Genomic DNA, 19,761 nt, shown 5'->3' with positions numbered 1-19,761 from the left:
TTTCATCTGCAATGACATATGTCTAATTGGATGGGATGTCCAAGCCATGTAGTGCAACCACGTTACCACCACGTTGGAATCTATTGAATGTGTGGAAGTATCTTGTCCCCTCCAGTGAAAGCACACTAAAACATGTTGGACACTACACAATGTATGGTACATACATACTAATGAGTAGTTTGGAAACAAAATCACAGATCTCAGGTCCATGACCCAAACACAAGTTGTCAAGTGAAACAGCCCACTGCAGAAAACATCTCACAGAAACCCAGGATCTCACACAATACTACAAACACATGTGAGTCACAGACTACACAAGATGTCAACTGTCATCCTACATGACATTCCTGTTGCAAGCACTAACAAAATACTCACTCCTATTATCTTTTGCAGCGGATCAGGTTTATGGGATCCAGCCATAGATCATGACTCAGTTCCCCAACCCAAGCACAACGGCAGAGCATGCCTATAATGAGGCACATATGAGGACATGCACCATTGTAGAAAGAGCCTTTAGCATCCTGAAGTCCAGATTCAGGTGCCTGGACATCACAGGAGGCAGGCTCCTATATGCCCCACACATTGTTTGCAAAATCATACTTACATGTGCTATCCTGCACAACATTTGTGTGAGGAGGAACATCCCTCTATATGAGCCAGAGCAAGAACTGCCTGAGGAGGAGGAGGAGGATGGTGCCAGGGAAAATGAGGGGGAACAGCAAAACATAGCTGCAGGAATGCACTGCAGACAGCTAATTCATCAATTTTTTTTCAACCGATAGTCACTCTACATACCTTGTTAAGAGATGTAAATAAACACCTTACTTGATCACACATTCCTGCTCTGGTTTCTTCTTTCTCCATAACATGTTCTTTAGGAATGTGAGTATTACCTCAGGGAGCATGATACAAAGACAAATCTGACTACTTCTGATGCAACATCACATGTGATGCATATGATTGTACAGCAAACATTACACACATATAAAAAATAATCATCCTTTGAATTTCACGTATGAAGGACAAAATCAATGGACCACAGCATATGGCACACATCCACGTTGCCAACATGGTCTACTGTAGCACATGCCACACAACTTTGACATCTCCAATCATAAGGTAAATAAGCACCCCATACATGAGACAGTGGAAGTGAAATATCAGTGGAAACGGGAATGTATGGACAAACCCCTGAGATTAGTAAGTGTGACATTTGCAATGTCTGCAAGGAGCTTGTATGACAAGGGGGGCATCATTTCTGAAAATGGATACCATGAGATATACAGCGAGGGCAGCAGGTCCACCACAGCAACATAAGTAACATAGGTTATTCTTATGAGTCAAACTGACGTGTACCAAATATTTTATGGGTGGAATTAAGGCACAGTGTGTCACACACAGAACACACCAAACATGTACACATGGCCGACATATGGGTAGTTCACACACAAGTCACCATGAAGTCGTAACCACAATTAATGACATATGAGGTGTATAATATCCGACCTAGCACTCATCAGCCAACCTGAATCATCCCTGAGTTGTGTTTGTCGTGTGAATTGTAAGGTACCCAAAGTCAAACAACTTCACACATCACATGAGTCAACACATATTACAAACACATTTCATGACTGTTGTAGATCACTGATTGCCATCAGATGTAGATACGCATTTGAAACAGATTCATACATAAGCATTACGTCCAATGTATTGCATGCCGTTCCTTCAGAAACACACATATCATTATTACAGATCATTCACACACAAAACACAGAGTTGCATGCTCTAGCACATGTAGCCAACCACTATACCACACACTGCAGGCCAAACTATCCTATCTTCATGTTGATACAGGGTGCATGCATGTTAAATATTAAAAAATCACAGTTTGAGTAAAAAATGTTGACGGAAATGAGTCAAAAAATCACGCAAACGCTAACTAACCATACATGAGCCCTTAGCGTTAAGTCCACCTGTGCACCACACGCATGCGGATATCCATTGAACTTTAAGTCTACAGGTAATGCATGGTATTTTGCCGCACATGCAGGTTATGCGTCTAAAATATTCACGTAAACATTGTATGCATCAAAAAAATACACGCATGGCTGAAAACGGGCCGCAAAGGGGACAGGAAGTGATTAATAGGAACTCTTGTTTACAGGCCTGGTACAGTGGGTGTACTTTCACTTTCACTTTACAGTCTGTGCTTTTTCTTGACTATGTGGCTGTGTCTCGCTGTTGCGGGTGGCTGGATTGCTTTTCTTGTGGTGTCTCTCTTGTTTCTTTTGTGTATTCTGTTTGCTTATTGTACCTGTGTATCTGCTTTTGTTTAGTTTTGTGTCTTTCGGATTGTATTTGTACTGTCTGGGGGTTAGATTAGTTTGATTAGTTGGGATTCTCAAGTTTAGGCTGTAAGATTCCTTTTTTTACATTTTTTTATTTTTTTTTACTCTTTTTCTCTTTTGCTTTGTTGTACAATGACATGTCGGGAAGGGCAAGGCTGACCCGCATGAGGGAAGAGGAGCTTGGGGGCTTTGTATGGCTGGTGTGCCACTACCTTCTATTGATGCTGGAGATGGGTGGGTGTGTGAAACAGGGGTATCACACTGAGGCAAGGTGGCTGCAGTGGGGCTGCAGTGGGGCAAGGTGCTCTACCACCTCAAAAGAGTATACCAAATGAGCAGGAATGAGCACCAGCTGAATATCACTGGGCCGACCTGCTGGCCAGAGAGCAGGATCTGCTGGACCACCTGGGTGTGGTGATCGATGGCCCTGTTGTTGAGTATCACATTGACAAATGTGTACAGTAGAATGCTCCTGAGTTACAGTAGCAGATGTCTTGACGTGCTGCACTCAATGTTTGTGGCCATGTTGAATGCAAGCAGAACAAAGTGTTAGTGTCCCAATACTGAGATGGAGTCCACATGTCTATACATGTTAACAATGCAGTCCTGAGATTTGTTGAGTCATGTACGACTATCACTTAGGGCCACATGTACCAAGCTATCTTAAATTGTCACAAACGGCTTAGTTTTCAGATTATGGGGGTCATTACGACCCCGGCGGTCGGTGGTATGGTGGAGGTATTACGGCCAACAGGCTGACGGTACCTACCTCCACTATAATGACATTGGCGGCTTGGCCTCCCATGGCATTATGACCCGCCCACCGTTCTGAAACCATGGCGGTAGGCGCTATCACTGCCAGGGAATTCCTTCCCTGGCACTGATAGGGGTCTCCCCCGCCCTCCTCCCAGCCCTAGAATCCTCCCCCACCTTCCCCCTCCCTCTCCCGACCCCCCGCACATTTACACACATACACGCACATACATACATACACACCCATACACACACAAATACACATATTCACCCACACATTCCTACATTCCTACACACACACAGCAAACAGTCACAAACATACATCACAAACATACATCCAGGCACACACGCAATCTCAGGACACAACATGCACGTACACTCAGACCCACTCATGCACACACGCATTACACACGGATGCACGCATTCACACACAGTCACACACACCCCCACTCACTCACACAACACCCCCATCCCCCTCTCCTGTCAGAGAACCCAACTTACCTGTTTGCAGGCGGTCCTCCGGCAGGAGACGGGATGCGGCGCTGCTGCCAGCAGCAGCGTCCACCAGCAAAACACTACTAGGCCATATGATGGAACATAATACAGTAGGCAGTGTTTTGCTGGTCTGGCGCTGCTGCTGGCTGCAGTGCCACCTTACCGCCATCTGCTGCCATGACCTAGATGGAATTCTGCCAGCCTTCTGGCGATAAGCCATCTACGGTCATAATGCCATGGACGGTCGGTAGCCACGGTGACGGTATGTTGGCGGCCATCGCCATGGTGGTAGGGAGAATTGGCCACCAAGGTCCCAATGAGGGCATTTGTGTGTTTACATCAAGAATTTTTTATTATTCCAATGCACATGCTCAATTTTGGCATCCTGCAATCACATTGCCGAACCACAAAACAGGGTTTGCTAGTGTCATCTGAGAAAGGGCGTTCCCTTCCTATTAGCGAGTCTCAGTCTGCTGATTAATTGTTTGATGACTGCAAACGCTGTCACTAAACAATTGCAATTACCACCAGTTTCAAGTTGGATCTAACTCATTTGAAAAAGGGGAGGGGTCCCCATGGGATCCCTTCCCCTTTGTGAATGCATGAACAAAATTGCTTCAGAGCAGGCAGTGCTCCCATGGACCACTGTCTGCTTTAAAAAACATATTAAAGTTATAACATTGGCTTTTGACATGCTTTCTGTTTACTCTTGATGAAATAAGGCTGCATTTAAAAAAAAATACATCTCTATTTGAAAGCATTCAAAGACATGGTGGTCTGATGAGCCCAGTAGCTCAACATCCCTGTGAGTGCTGCCATTCCCAAGGGGTTGGCAAAATGAGACCTACCTCATTAAAATTCATGAGGTATGTTGGTTGCTATCCCATTTGTGATTTGCAAACAGTGTAATTGACAGTGTTGTACCTCAGATTATGCTACTCTCAAAATGCGAGTTGCTAAGTCTCGCAATGTGTGACTCACAAAACTTGATCTTCGTACATGTGGCCCTTAGTCACACATTTCAGGTGCAATGACAATACCTGTGCCGATGCATTCGGTCAATGATGATCAGGTAAGACACTGTTAGCATACCACATTTCACTGTATCAGGAGAGCAAAGTGGCCAATCCATGTTTAGCGCTACACTGTCATCATTACACACACATGATCCCTGCCATTATGTTAGCAAAGGGGGCATACACGGCTTAGGGACACTGCCAATGGGGCATTTTGTACCTCCATACAACAGGGTAACATCTGTCATGGACCACTGAATGCATGATAATTGCAGACTGAAAATTGAGCCACATGTCCATCACACAGTAGCTCAGTGTCCCTTGATGCACAAGCCACAATATCTAAGTCACTGGTACTGCAGTGCACCAGAGAAGTGCCATTGAAATTGTCACCTAATTCCAAATCATGACATGGAGTACCATCTGAAATGGATTATCCACAAATGTTTGTGGTCGGGTTTAGCACCACATTATTGTTAGGCCCAGGTCATGTGTGCAGATGTGTCAGTGTCAATGTGAGTTTTCAGTGGTATGTCTGTTGGACTGTCTACATGCAGGATCACCAGCTCACTCATGTAAAATGTTACACACTGTGATATGTTGTCCACACATTTGTACAGTGATCTGACATTGTGCATATATTTCCTTTCCATGTCTTACAGGTAGACCTGCCCCCTATACTATCGGGGAAGTGGCTTGATTTCAGGACCCAGGCGTATCCATTAAATCTGATAATGACTGTCCTGTGTAGCGGCTGCAGCTGTTGTGTCAGTGACTCTTGTGTGTTGCACTCATTGCAAGATATGATGAGCTGGCACGTGATCTGATATATTACTTGAGAGGATGTTGACATAGTGTTCCATGAAAGGGTTAGACATTCACAGGCAGAGAGTCATATCTTGGGAGTCTTGTGCTGCGCAATTGGAAGCAGCGTGTGAACACGTTGATTACTAGCCACATGTAGGCCCACTTGTGACTTGGAAGTGCCAGTACATTGTCACTGGGTCATACCTTCATTCTCACAACACAGTGATACATCAGTTTTCCGCACAAAATTGGGCCTCCCTGTATTGTAATGTACATGTAAGACTGTATGGGTAACTGTCCGGCAGCATCTAGACCCATAGGCTGTACTCCACTTATGTGGTATGCAATAGGCGTGCATGCAGGTCACGGCCAGACATGTGCTGGCATCAATGTGGGTGTTTTGTGAATTGTGTTGGCAGATCAGGTGTTGATGATTGTCCACAACTGGACACATGAATGTAGATGTGAATAACCTATGGATACCTTATTCCTAGGTGGCAGACCTCCTCACAAGTGTTCCACTCACTAAATCCATGTACAAGTGGACATGCCTTCGTAGATGTCCGCAACAGTTGTGATGATATATTGCATGCCCATCCCCCCGAGGCACATGGGTAGGGGAACAACATATATGTAGGTAGATGTGATGGTCACAGTGTAGATCAAAGTCATCTCATTCAAGCATGCATGTGTCCCAAACAACACTGACCCCTTATGATTAGCTACTGCATAACCTCCTGCCAATTACATCTACATATCACTAGTCTTGGGTGCCTTGAAGTTGACTCAGATGATGAAGATTAGTCGGCCTGGCCCATGTGAAGTAGTTGCTGCCTTTGCATTGTGACACATTGCACTATATCAATGCACAGATCATTTTATTTGGTCCAACTCTTGTTGTGCTTTGTTGTGTGTAAAAGACATGATGGGTAGGCAGCGTTGCCATTACATTCATCAGCGACATTGTATCATCTGGACTGTGATTTGGACTGCATGTGCAAATTGAGCCAGAGTGTTAGATTATCATCTATACATACATCACACAATGATGACACTGATTGTTGCCTGTCTCATTTTTAAAGCTGCCAACATGTATGTAGCGGACATCAGGGCTTTCCAGAAGCAGGCTGTGAGATACAGACATATCTTGGATGTCGAGTCTGGGTACTGAAGGATGGCAAGATGATATCAGAGAGAGAGAGCCACAGGAGAATGGGGGGCTTTCAGCCAAGGGGGACCGGCAATGGCCACAAAGGTTGAAGCCACCACCACAACTGCACCCAGTACCACAGCGGCCACCTCACATCTGCCCCACCTGCTGCACCGTCAACCTCTGCACCACTGACCACCACTCCTGCTGCACCATCAGCATCTGCAACACAGACCAAAACACCTGCTGCAATGGACATGGCCACAATTGCTGAGCTCCAGAGGGACATGAGGAAAGTGTTAAAAAAACTTGACACAATACAGAAGGATGTGGACAAAAATACCCGGAGGCTGAAGGCAATTAAAAAGACACTGAGGAGGGCAAACCTATGAACTCTTACCTCCCCCACCCCTAATTCATGCCCCTCCCTCCTTCCTCATCCTGTTTTGTAGTGGGTTTAAGGGGTTTAGTGATAGGTTAGAGTAGGTTAGTTGTTTAGATAGGATAAGTAGGTTTGGGTGGGTTTCATATTATTACATGTTAGTTTGTGGGTCAGTGGGTGGAGGGGGTTAGTGTTGGGGCTGTTGTGTATTTAAAAAAAATACAAAAAAATTTATAATTGTTTAGTATTAGGTAGTGTATGTTTAGGTTAGTATAAGTTGTCCTACATGTGTCTCGTCATAAAAGGGGTTGGGGGACAAATGTTTAGAGTGTTTTATTAAGTGTGGTAAGTAAGCTTATCATAGAGTAGTTAGGGCAAGTTGTGGGTAATGTATAGTTAGGATAGATTAGGTCAGTATAATTGTGTTACATAGTTTTAAGTTCTATTTCATACGTAGTTATTAAAGATTTAGGTACTCCCTTACTGCATGTGTCATAAGCTTGGGCCTCAGGGTCTTTGCATGAGTGTACAGTGCCAATTATATGTTGGCCTGTGAATTCCATCCTGCATCCACATCCCTCTCTTGACATGTTAATTCCCACTTCCAACTGAGCTGTCACATTGGCAGCTACAACAAATCTAAATCTCAATGCATCTGCTATCCATTGTACCCACCACTCAAAGTAACTATGGTTCCCATGTATTGGACAGGTAGGTGCGCTTTTTAAAACTCTAGTTGTTTTGGTCCGGCCGTCGTGATGTTGGGCACTGCGGGATGTCTGCCTGCAGCCTGAAGTTCATGTCAACACTGCTAAACTGAGTAGTGCCAATGTCAGAAGAGGTCAAGTCTACAAATTTCACACCAATGTGTTTTACTTGTACTCCCAGCTGACGTTATTGGGCCAACACTCTTACACAGCCATTCCTGCTGTATATTGTGGGTGAGGCATGTATGTTTTAAAGCAAATGTCACATACAAAATGATCTGCTTGTAGGGGATGTGGCCAGCATTGATTTTCTTCTTGTAGATACCTTGGCCTTGATTTTTACTTATTTTGCGCTGCATTTGCGTCATTTTTTTACTGTTATTAACAGTCTGTGACCATAGACATGTTACATGCATCACAAATCTCCAGCAAAGTACATGTGTCACATTACACAAATACAAAGTGGGTGTGTAGGTGCTGTTTATTTTAAAGTGCTGTAGTGCAATATGTACATAGTCGAGGTCTGTGGCCCCAATAGTGGAAAGCATTCTATTGTGACGCAACACAAGTGCAAGGCTGAGGGACACGTCATTGGACATGCTGAGCTGAAGTGTCTTTCAGTGCAGAGGAACATGAATTACCAATGGAGTAGTGAGAGACAATTGCAGACCATAGTGGAAAGGTTAACAGTGTGTCGGTGAAGAGTGTATGTCACCAACTGTAGCAACACTGGCATGTTGTCAAGCACAGGACGAAGGAAAATCAGTGCCCATGTGGCATGGGCTGCTGCTACCGGGTACTCCTACGGGTGAAGATGATCTGTTCCACATCTTCATCCTCTGATGTGTGTGTCCTCTCCCCTGCCATTGATGGTGGTGCTGGTGGGTTTGAGGGGGCAACACAGACTTCAGTGGTTGGAGAAATGGACACCAAATTCCCGGCAGCTGCCATCTGTGGAACTACATATATCATAACTGCAGCAAAGAGGAGCTGCTGATTAATGAGTATGGCATCAACATCCCTGTGGTAGGAAGCCATGCCTGTCCTGAGGGTGGCCAGTTCCCGGTGCATGGAGTCCAGATTGTTGTTATGCATGCAGCAGGAAGATTGGGAGGGCAGGTGTGACAACTCCCTCACAACAGTGGTTAGGTGCCTCACACACTGTTGGAATCCTTGCAGTAGGGATTGTGTGACTTGTATGACTGCTGTCTGTTCTGCAAATGTCATCATGCACATGTGCATCCCCTCAAGGCTGGCTGCCATAGTTTGCATCCCCACCCGCACCTCGTTGGCCAGCTCCCACTGTACTCCCACTACTGTCCTCTCAAAGGTGGTCCCAGTGTCATCAGACTCCTCAGCTCTGTTTGAGATGTCAGGTCGTACTATTGGGGTGGTAGGTGGGTCCTCTGGCATGGCTGCTATATGTATACTCCTCCTTGTGACTGGAAGTGGTGTCTGGAGGGTTCCCAGGACATATTGGATGGTTTCCTGGCTGATGGTTGTCAGCTGGTCACCCAGGTCATCAGGGTAGTCCAAGACAGGCAGATCCATTGGAGAGCCATTGTCCACTACAATGAGATATTGTACAATTAGTGTGTCTGTGTTGTGCAAGTTGTAATGTGATGTCACTGACTTCCTATTGGTGGTGCATTGTCATGTTGGTTCCCATGCATTGTTCCTGTCATTAATGTTTGCAGTCTCTTAGCCCTATACCCCACCTGCATATCACATGTAGTGTGGGCAGTTTGGGCATTTGTCTGCGTCACATCTTCTAGTTGTGGGTTCTGCCCAAATTGTGGCTTACCACCTTCTTGTCCTCATCATCCCTCCCTCTGCTTCCATTAGCATGGTGAGGCCTTGCAATTATTGTTAGTGTGCTGATGCCACAGCACCACACATAACAATATGTCCCTGTCCCAGTCTATCATTTTTCACATACACGTTTGCGGTGCTGAGAACTAGCACCACACCATGTATGGCATTTCCATGAGACAATACAGGTGTTACCATTGGTAGTTTCTCATGCTGATGTTTGCGTATGTGTGCTACATTGCATTGCACTGATGGGCCTGGCAGAGTTCAAATTTCCTCTTATAACTGTGCGGATGTGTTTGCCTTCCTACACACATATGTCCTCCCCTTCAATGCAGTTGTCTTAGCACTATGACACCTGAGATGTTGCGTGGTGCGATTGCAGCTATTGTGACAAAGGGGTAAACTTTTGTGAACATCATTATGTATTTGACAGTGCCTGATGGTTATAGAGTCTATGCACATGAGCAGTTGGCATGAGTTGCACTTGGATAGGGATTGATGGGGATTGATCACGTAGTCATACTGAACCCTCATTTCGGTTGTGTTTGTGCCATGGGCACCTAACTGCCATTTCCTAACTGACCAGCACACAGCACAGGTAGTGGTGGCAAATGTTGCTTGAGCAAATGGCCTGAGAGTCGGCATTGCCCTCTAGTTTACATTCAGACAATACCATCTGTCTGTGACACCATACCAGTTTCACATTCTTCCCTACCCTCCTGGTCTGCTTCAGCATTTCCAGCAGCCTTGGTGTACTCCCATGCAAAGGTTATTGGTGTTGTGTTGTACTGTGCCCCTGGCATGGGAACTGCAGGGAGTCCTGTGCCGTGCCCCTTTGCCCTTTCCACTGCCTGATTTGCAAGGCTGACATGCATTGTGTAGTAGGTATGTGCCTCCCCCTTCTGGCACTTGCGATTTAGGCATTTTGGTCGCCCATGCAACTTACCCTTCAAATGTGTTGTTTCCTGGTAGTGTGCGCTGTCCTGTCCTGCGATACCAGTGACGATTTCCTCTGGGATGATGGCTGCAAACATCTCCTCCACCTCGTCCAAGTCCTGTTGCGGTGCTGGACTTCTACCTTTGGTCTGCAGTGCTGCCTTCCTGTTCCTTGCCATTTTTTGCTTTGTTCTGCGCTTGCAGTTATTGCCTCTCTCCTCCCAATTTGCAATTTAGCGGAGATGAAGAGCTGATGTTGGTGCTCCGTCACCTCTCTTACCAGAATTTCATGCTCCTCTGCACTGAAGCGACACTCCCTCATTTTCGTGTCTCTCCCCTGGTCTTGACTGTGTCCTCCTGTCAGGTTCCTGTTTGTCTGGGATCTCCTTAGGGTATCTCCTGGGTTCTGGGATCCATTTTGGGGCACCTTGGCACTGTTTGCTCCATTTGCGTCGCTTTTTGATGCTATTGTGGGGAAAATGGAGCATATCTGTTTTGCAAAATTTTTCCTAATTAGAGTCATTTTTCTTGCGTTAACGCCATTTGGCCTTATGACAAGGCACAATGGTTAGCATCAGGAAAAATGACTCTAACGTATTCTTAGCGCCACAGATGGCATTAATAAATGGCACTAGCCAGCGTTAACATTTTTTACACAAAACTGTGTTAGCGCAGTTTTGTGTCCAAAAGTATAAATCTGGCCCTATATTTGTAACGGCCAGCCTGAGACCTGAACCAACCCCTACCTCAGTAGAAGTATGCACTGCAGAGAGGCAGTCAATGACACACCCAACTACCTCCAGTTCTTCTTCAGGTATTGGCAGTGGTGCACTAAGAAAGTACTCCTACCCAGTTTGCAACACCCTTACTAATATCAAGCAGAAGTAGAACATTGCAATATGCTGCATTTGCCATTTCAGTTTTGCTCAAGGTAAGCCTGAGTCACATTATGCTACTGGAGGCCAAATGACCCATATGAAAAAACATTGTGCTATCTGATAGGAGGAGCGCCTTAAACAATTGCTGAATGTGGTTGTGGTGGAGAAGGAGAGGAGAGCCGGGAACCATTAGCTATAAGTCCAATCAAGGTGGAAGGCAATGATAAGAAAGAAGAGGGTGACATTCTCACACAAAGCAGCCCTGTCCCCAGCAGTGCGCCAGACTCACCCACCTCAGAGACCTCAAAATGACACAAGAAGACTCAGAGTCAGATGGAGACATCACGGCATACAGTGACTTCCTCACAATGCACATTGAGTCTACACACTTCTCGAAGCATGCCTGTGTCAGTAGTCCCACAAAAGAAGAAATCCAGGCTACTATTACGGTCATCTTTTGGCAGGATAGGTCCTACGACCACAACCACCAAACAACAAGTTTGTACAAAGGGAAGCTGGTAAAAATAGTACCACTGGACCTCCTCCCTTTTTTGTGGCAGTAGTGGGATTCTTAGAATGTATGGCAGCTATCTGCGCAAAATGGAAAGTTCCAAACCAGAACTCTTTTGTCAGACTTACTGTTTCAGCACTGCATCACAAAGTGCTGCTATTGATTGGACAAGCTTTGCAACAAAGTATCGTTCTCACTATCCACTTGATGACAGACATGTGGAACAGTTTACAGGTGTCTGATTACATTTGCATTACTGAACGCTGGATCTTTCATGCAAGGTAAAGCAAAAGTTATCTACAGGTCTTGGCCCTGAATAATTTTTTAAGAACTATCAGTTGCATGCAACAGTAGCTATGTTTCTCATGGAGAAAGCTTCTTAGGCAAATTTAACAGCAAGGTTTCTGAATGGCTCAAACCTGTAAGTCCTAGAATTAGATTTGCTGTCACGGACAATGGCAGTAACAAATTTAAGGACATAACAGACGGTGGCTTTTTCAATGTCCTAGGTTTGGTGCATTGCATCAACCTTGTCGTGCAAGACTTTCTCAAAAAGAAGACATAGTCAACAACATACTGACCACCTGCAGAAGAATCTGCACTCATTTCAGCCACTCTTTTAAAGCCCAGAGGTAGTTTTGGATTATTCAGCATGCTAATGGAGTACCAGTTAAAGCCCCAATGCAAAAGGGGATGCAATTGGAAAAGTTATGACCATGGATGCAGACAAACGGGGCCAAGTCAAATGCATGACACAGATGAGGTTTTCACACGGAAAGTGAGCAAGGGGTCAAGCTATCACATTGTTGCATCTGCTACAGTACCAGCTGAAGAAGGTGTCTGAAATGTTCACAGTCACAGGTGTGAACAAAAACCCAGAAGTGCATGCCTTTGATGAAAGCTTAATTGTTTGCTTGTCTTATAATGCAAGGCTGCAAAATGATGGCATCTCTTCCAAACAGTATATCTGTGCCACACTACTTGATCCATGGTACAAAAAAAATATTCCCACTTTCATTCCTTATTTTGAATGGGATATATCAAATGCAAGAGGTGGATTGTTGAGGAAGCCGGACACCTGCTGGAACTTAGAGTCCTACTCTGCAGTTTTGAAGTGCCACCTTCAACTTCCAGACACGGCAGTCTTTTATCACAGCAGCCAACACCAGCAACAAGAAAACAGACAACAACAGCACCACAAGAATCAGACCAAACCTCTGCATTAGATTGGTTTCAAGTGGTAGGGCTTAAGTCCAGTAAAGGTGCAAAGGTAAAAGAGGTCAAACAAGTGGCGGCACCAATGACCCTTCAGAGGATGTTCCAGGAGTATCTGATTGAGGTGTATGTGGATCAAAACTCATTGTTGTATTGGTAAGGGAAGACGCCCAAATGACCAGAGCTCAGCAGGCTATTAATAAAGTATCTGGCTTGTCCTGCAGCCAGCGTATCTGCTGAACGTGTGTTCAGTGAAGCTAGCACAGTTGCTACAGTGAGAAGGACCAGACTCTCACCTCAAATCATTGAGAGATTGACCATGATCATAATGAACCGACATTTAATACCACACAATTGCACTGTTCCTGAAACAGCACAGGAGAATGAGGATGATGATTGGTCAGAATCAAGTATGTTAGCTTACAAACTTAAGGGTGAACCACCTGAATTTCAGGACAACCTCTACTTCCTGGACTGAGTAAGCCAATGCCACCATGGAACTTTTTAAATATTTCTCGTTGAACTTATTTATTTCCAGTAAAAAGTAGCTAGTGGATCATTATGTTTATGTCATATTTAGGCTGCCCCACCATCTTTTAGTGACATATATGGCTGGATTGAAGCTGGACCAGTGTGCAGTGAAGAAGGTTCTACAGCTACTTCATGACATTGGAGATAATGTCTTCCTCTCTCACATTCCTACCCTTTTTAGTATCACTTATCAGGGCTGTCCCAGAAGATCATTTATTTACAAGAGTGCCACTACCAATTTCCAATGTCTTGCCTGAAACAAAGATGCAATTATGTACCTATCCTACCCTTGCTTGGATTAGAAGAGGTAGCTACAACTTTTTAACCAATGAGTGAGTGATTGTAAGTGATGATTGATTGTGATGACTTGCAATGTTTGGTGCCTGATGGGTGGTCATTTTTCTTAAAGATGATTGGCCTTTACAGACTTACTTAGTGGACATTTACCAGTAAGGTCCACTCCTTTCTTCTGGTTCTTCAGAGACCAGCCCAGCCACTTTAGTAAAAAAACACAAATCTGAACAAAATAATACAGTTCTGTTTCTCTGCTCGTTCTTTAACAGCATTGCACTACAGGTCTATCTCACTCGGGTCAGGACTTCGACGGAGTGCCTCGAAGTCAAGAGGAGGCTGAAAGGACTCAGAGCTGGACTACCTTTACAGCTAGAAGACTTCAATGGGAAACCATGACTCTGAGGCACAGTACTCAGCTATGTGGAATGGAGAGAAGTAGATTGATTTGGATAATGCTACTGAGTGTGAATGTTGCACTGGTGGCAAACGTGAACTCCAAGTGCTCTTGTTTTGCTCTGCCTCTGAGTATTTGGGATACACTCCTCATGAAGCTTACCTTCCTTCTTTCCTTCTACTTGACTTTACAATACAGTTTTTGTTTTACAATCTGCAGGCTTTTTCCTCTCCTGCACAAAAGGCAAAAGCTGAGCTCAACACCCCTGCTTACCTATCAGACCTTTTCAGACCGACACCCAAGAGTGGGGGATACTCACAAGGAGACTGGAGATGCACTGCCCAAATTGCCAATACAGTATAATTTTTTCTTTAATAATCATATTTTTTAGAACTGCGAAAGTTCAATTCACTCCTCCCTTCATTGATTCTTTCGAACCTAGAAGACAGAATATTTAGATAGCTGATAACATGGGTCTCTGGGACAGAATTTTTTTTTGTAATGCATGCAACTGAACTGTTTCATACTCATTCCCTTGTTTCCTTCCACAACAATTGATGATGATATGCTGCTCATCACCCTAATTGATATTCTTTTTGTGTTGTATTTGTCTTTGTCACACTTTTCCCAAAATCCATTTTCCCATCCATCCATCAAACCCCTAAACTTCTTCCCCTGGGCTGTGTGATTTTTTTGAGGTGTGTCTTAATTTACACCAAATAGATCACACATTTGCTGGGGCAATGTGGTTCAATGCCACACCAACTCACTGTGGGATCTTCAATTACCTGAGGAATAGCTCACACCAGCCCCACTTACCCAACCACCCATAAGTAAGAACATCATTCCTCAATGTCAACCTCATCATGCCATCATTTGTAATGCATTTAATAAACACTTAACCTTGTTGACTGCAGAGTACAGACTTTGAGTATATTTTTCCTGACTTGAGGTTTTCATAACTTTGGTTTTGAAATTCCATGCTCACCACTGCACAGAATAATTTACTTCTGATAGTTTTTGTTATAATATGTGGCATTCTTTGATATGTTATGGTGGTAGAAGTTTCTTCCTCGGCCTTTCTAAAGCTAGCATATACATGTATATATATATATATATATATATATATATATATATATATATATATATATATATATATATATATATATATATAACCAAATAATGCTTTCATTTTAGTTGTTATACCTTTTCTGTCAGTGCACTACCACTACCATAAAGAAGGCACCTTCGGAAACCCTCCAGTAAGGTGTTGGGACATTGACAGAGAAAGCAGCTGCCAGCCATCACTTCATCTGTTCTAGTATGAAAACTATGGGGTGAAGTGAACTACTTTACTTAGTATCTAACTAACGTCTATTACAGATTAGATAAGTAATTGTTTATCTAGGTTTCTGAAGGCAATATAGGGAATGGGAACATACCTTTCTTGCTGGCAGACACTTTGAGAAGCAGATTAAAAAGACAGGTTGTGAGAAAAGGCAACAGTGTAAAGTGAAACACAAAAAAAGTCTTCAGATATAAAGTAGATTAGAAAGATTTTCCCTTTGCTAACAAAAATAAACCCACCCTCTCACCCACAACAGTCCCACCCCTATGGTGTATCCGGTCTGAAAGGGGACTGACAATGGTGGTACAGGCTCTGGCAGTTGCAAGCTGCCAGCAGCGCTGGTGTGGCTTGAAGGATAGAAGCAAAGGTTGGTTGGCTGATGGAACTGGGCCCCTGAGTAGGGGCATGTGCCTAGCACTCCTTGTCCATCAGCCCCTGGTAGTGGGCCAATGTAGCCTCCAGCTTCTGCTACCAGAGCTGGGCCGCTATCTTCTGCTGGGTAGGTGGTGGTGGTAGACCAGAAGGAGAACCTATATCAAGAAATATAATAAAATAAAAAGGACACATATTAAAGAATGCACTGTGCAACAGGGCAAACATTTTTTTAAATTTTACAGTAGGAGTACCTTGCTGGTCCTCTATAGACATTGGAATTGTTGATGTGATTGAGAAAGTCATAAGGACAAGATTTTACCACACATGCACTTCATGTGGGAAAAAAACAAAATCATTCTGATTAATGAGTAAGGCTTTAGCCACTATGGAGTACAAGTATTCTATTATTTTTGCTAAATGACTAGAAACATGATAGCTAGCGCATCAGGTTCAAATTTGCTACTCTGTGCAGCCTGCAGCTGGGGCAGCTACAATGGACAAAAATTGAACCTTGATTCCTGTGGCCTTGCTCTTCTCCAAATGCCCTTCATTTATACACTGACTCCAAAGAGGGAGATGATTATTATGTCGCACATGTCATGGTTAAGTTGTGGATAATAGATATCTTATATGTTGTAAGTATATGGTAGGAATAGTTATGCACTTCTTTACAGGGAAAGAAATGGCATATATAGAGTTTTTGGGCACGTTTATCACAGAGTATCCCATCCACAAAACACAAAATCACAGACACTTAATCCCACTTTACATCCTGGTCTCACTCTCAAACACAAATTATTTCCATCAAATACATTAGCTTGGTAGACCACTAGAAGAGCAATAATGGCCACCTAACAGCTGCACAGGCGTTAGTAATTGGAGTATGCAAGACTTATTTTGAGAGTGACTAGCACTCACCCTCATTCAGTCATCAAAGGAATATCATTGGGTAAGATAATGAGGTTTCATAGGAATTGTAGCCAAGATGGAGTCTTTAATGAAGGGCTTGAGGAGCTGAAGAACAGATAGTCTGGATGAGGTTATGAGAAATAGATATTGGAACAAGTTACAAGGAGAATTCCGGGTGTAGAAAAGCTGAATACTCTAATTCCTAAGAATAGATGACGGGACTAGCCCTGGTCACTATTTCTAACAAAGACTATGGCCCTCATTATGACTTTGGCGGTCAGCTGACCACCACGCTGGTGATTGCGATAGTACCGCCGCCAGGCTGGCAGTGAAAACCACCATATTATGACCACAGAGGTGATCCCTCCCACATACAGCCAATGCACTGCTTGAACCGCCAGTGCGGTCTGGCCACAGACCACAACGGTTGCATCTGCAACCCGGCGGAACACCTTTCACTGCTCACCGTATTACGACATAGCAGACCGCCAGGATTCCGGGGCTGGACGATAGCCACAAAAAGCCTGGCAGAAACAAACCATATAAAAGGACACCTCCAGGAGCGCAGAGGAGTCCACGGCCGCCATGGAACCAGAACTGGAAGTCCTGCCGATGCTGTAACATGCGATGGGAGTCCAGGAGCAGCAACGTCAATGAAGATGACAACCATGAGTACAGCCGCCTAGCAAACAAGGCAGGAAGGGGAGAATGACACACCCACACGCACAACACACACCAAACACACATACCACACACATGGAGAACAATCTGCTAAAAAAATACAACAATTATATAAGCCAAGAGAAAAGAAAGCCAGGACAAATACCTATGATTCAACCACTGTTTTCCAGTGGGACTAGCGCCCACAACAAAACAAGAACTATATACAAAGGGCCATTGGCCAGTCCAAATATCCATGGCAACTCACCAGCCAACAAAATAGGCCCAACTTGACTCCTGACAGCCCAAGTGACTCCATTGGGCAGGGACATCAATCAGGGGTCAGGGGGCAGGGGCTTGGGGGGTTTCTTCTTGGAAGGGGATCTTTGGACTTTGGTTTGTGAGGGGTGGGCTCCTTTGTTTAGGGGGCTGGGGAGTGGGGCTGGAGCACGGGCTGGGAGTGGCTGCCTTGTGTACCTGAGTGGAAGCCTTCTTAGCAGGGGGAGGGACATTGGAAACACTAGGGAGGACATGGGAGGGCTGGGAGATGGAGGGACTGGGCTGGGAGAACGGGACCTTTCATTTTGAGACAACATGGGGTGAGTCAGGAGAAGGGAAGAGGTCAAGGCAGGCAAGGAAAAGTTTCTTAGGTACAGTGGGGCGTACTGTGGGAGCAGGTTTGGGAGAGGAGGGGAAGGGAGTGGTCGTAGGACGTGTATGTGTGCTGGACTGGGTTGTGGTACATGCAAAGTGTGCATGTGTAAGGTGGATGACTGTTGAGTGTTTGAATGGGAGCGTATGTGTTTTGGGAGGAGGGGGAAAATGAGGGAGGGAGAGGACAAACAGGAAGTGTGTATGCATGTTGGGGTGGTGTCTGCAAGGCAGGTGGGTGCTGCATGTGGTTGTGATGGTAGTGATGGTGACTGTGCAAGTGGTCAATGAGCTAGTCTGCGTGTCTGCTGTTGTGGTGACGGTGGGCAAGGTTGAACGTGTGGCAGGTTCTGGGACTGAGGATGCAGTGCCTGCAGGTGTGAGTGCTGATGTGACTGTGAGGAAGGAGGTGGAGGGGGAGACAGTGGAGACAGTGGGGGTCATTCTGACCCTGGCGGTCGGTGATAAAGCGGCGGCCAACCAGCCAACAGGCCGGCGGTCCAAAATATGCAATTCTGACCCTGGCGGGAACCGCCAACACAGCCCGCCGCATTAACACTCCGACCGCCACGGCGGAACAAACAAACAGCGCGGCGGTCACCGCCAACAGCCAGGCGGCAGACAATGTACCGCCCACCCTATCACGACCCACCAATCCGCCACCTTTTCCGGGGCGGGAGCACCGCCGATAAAAACACGGCGGAAACAGACTATGAACGGGAAAACGCTCACCTCCACATACTCCACGCGAGATTACGGCAGTATGGAACCCGAGTTACAGGTCATCCCCGCACTCCTATACCTGCTCCTGTACCAGGAGCACGCCCGGCGGCGCGGAAGACATCGGTGAGTACTGCACCTACGACACAGGGGAGGGAAAAGATTACCGGCACACAGTCACCCACCCACACCCACTACAACACACACATCAATGCATTCCCACAGATCACTGTCACAACCCACAAACCCCCCCCTCCGAAATAATGCAAAGACCAAAAGAAGAGATCCTAAACGGGCAGATATATTGAAAAATGGACAGCAGTAATCCAAATAAATAAATAAACTATGTACAAAATATATACATCAACTATATGTAGTCCAACCACTGTCCGTGGACCACAGGGGTCCTGAGCAAAGGGGCAAGGCCCAGTCCCACGACAAGAACTCCACGGAGAGAACACTGCAGGGGCATCAGAAAGAAAAAAGGACAGGCACCTCAGGGGGAAGGGAAGGGGGGGCACCTCAGCCACTTGAGTACACAACGCCAGATCCATGAGGGGACTCCATGACCACTGGCCCATCCTGGGGAGAGCAAAGCCACAGTCCATACAGTGGGTGGCCTGCCCACTGGGCCATCCTGGGGAGAGCAAAGCCACAGTCCATACAGTCCATACAGTGGGTGGCCTGCCACTGGGCCATCCTGGGGAGAGCAAAGCCACAATCCATACAGTCCTTACAGTGGGTGACCTGCCCACTGGGCCATCCTGGGGAGTGCAAAGCCACAGTCCAAACAGTCCATAACAGACTCCACTGCCACTGGAGGAGGCATGTTGGCCAGAGGACATCCTGCAGCCCTGCCCGAGACA

This window comes from Pleurodeles waltl, chromosome 8 (genome assembly GCF_031143425.1).
Source record: "Pleurodeles waltl isolate 20211129_DDA chromosome 8, aPleWal1.hap1.20221129, whole genome shotgun sequence".
Lineage (NCBI taxonomy): Eukaryota > Metazoa > Chordata > Amphibia > Caudata > Salamandridae > Pleurodeles > Pleurodeles waltl.
Note: the sequence above shows the minus strand (reverse complement) of the source record.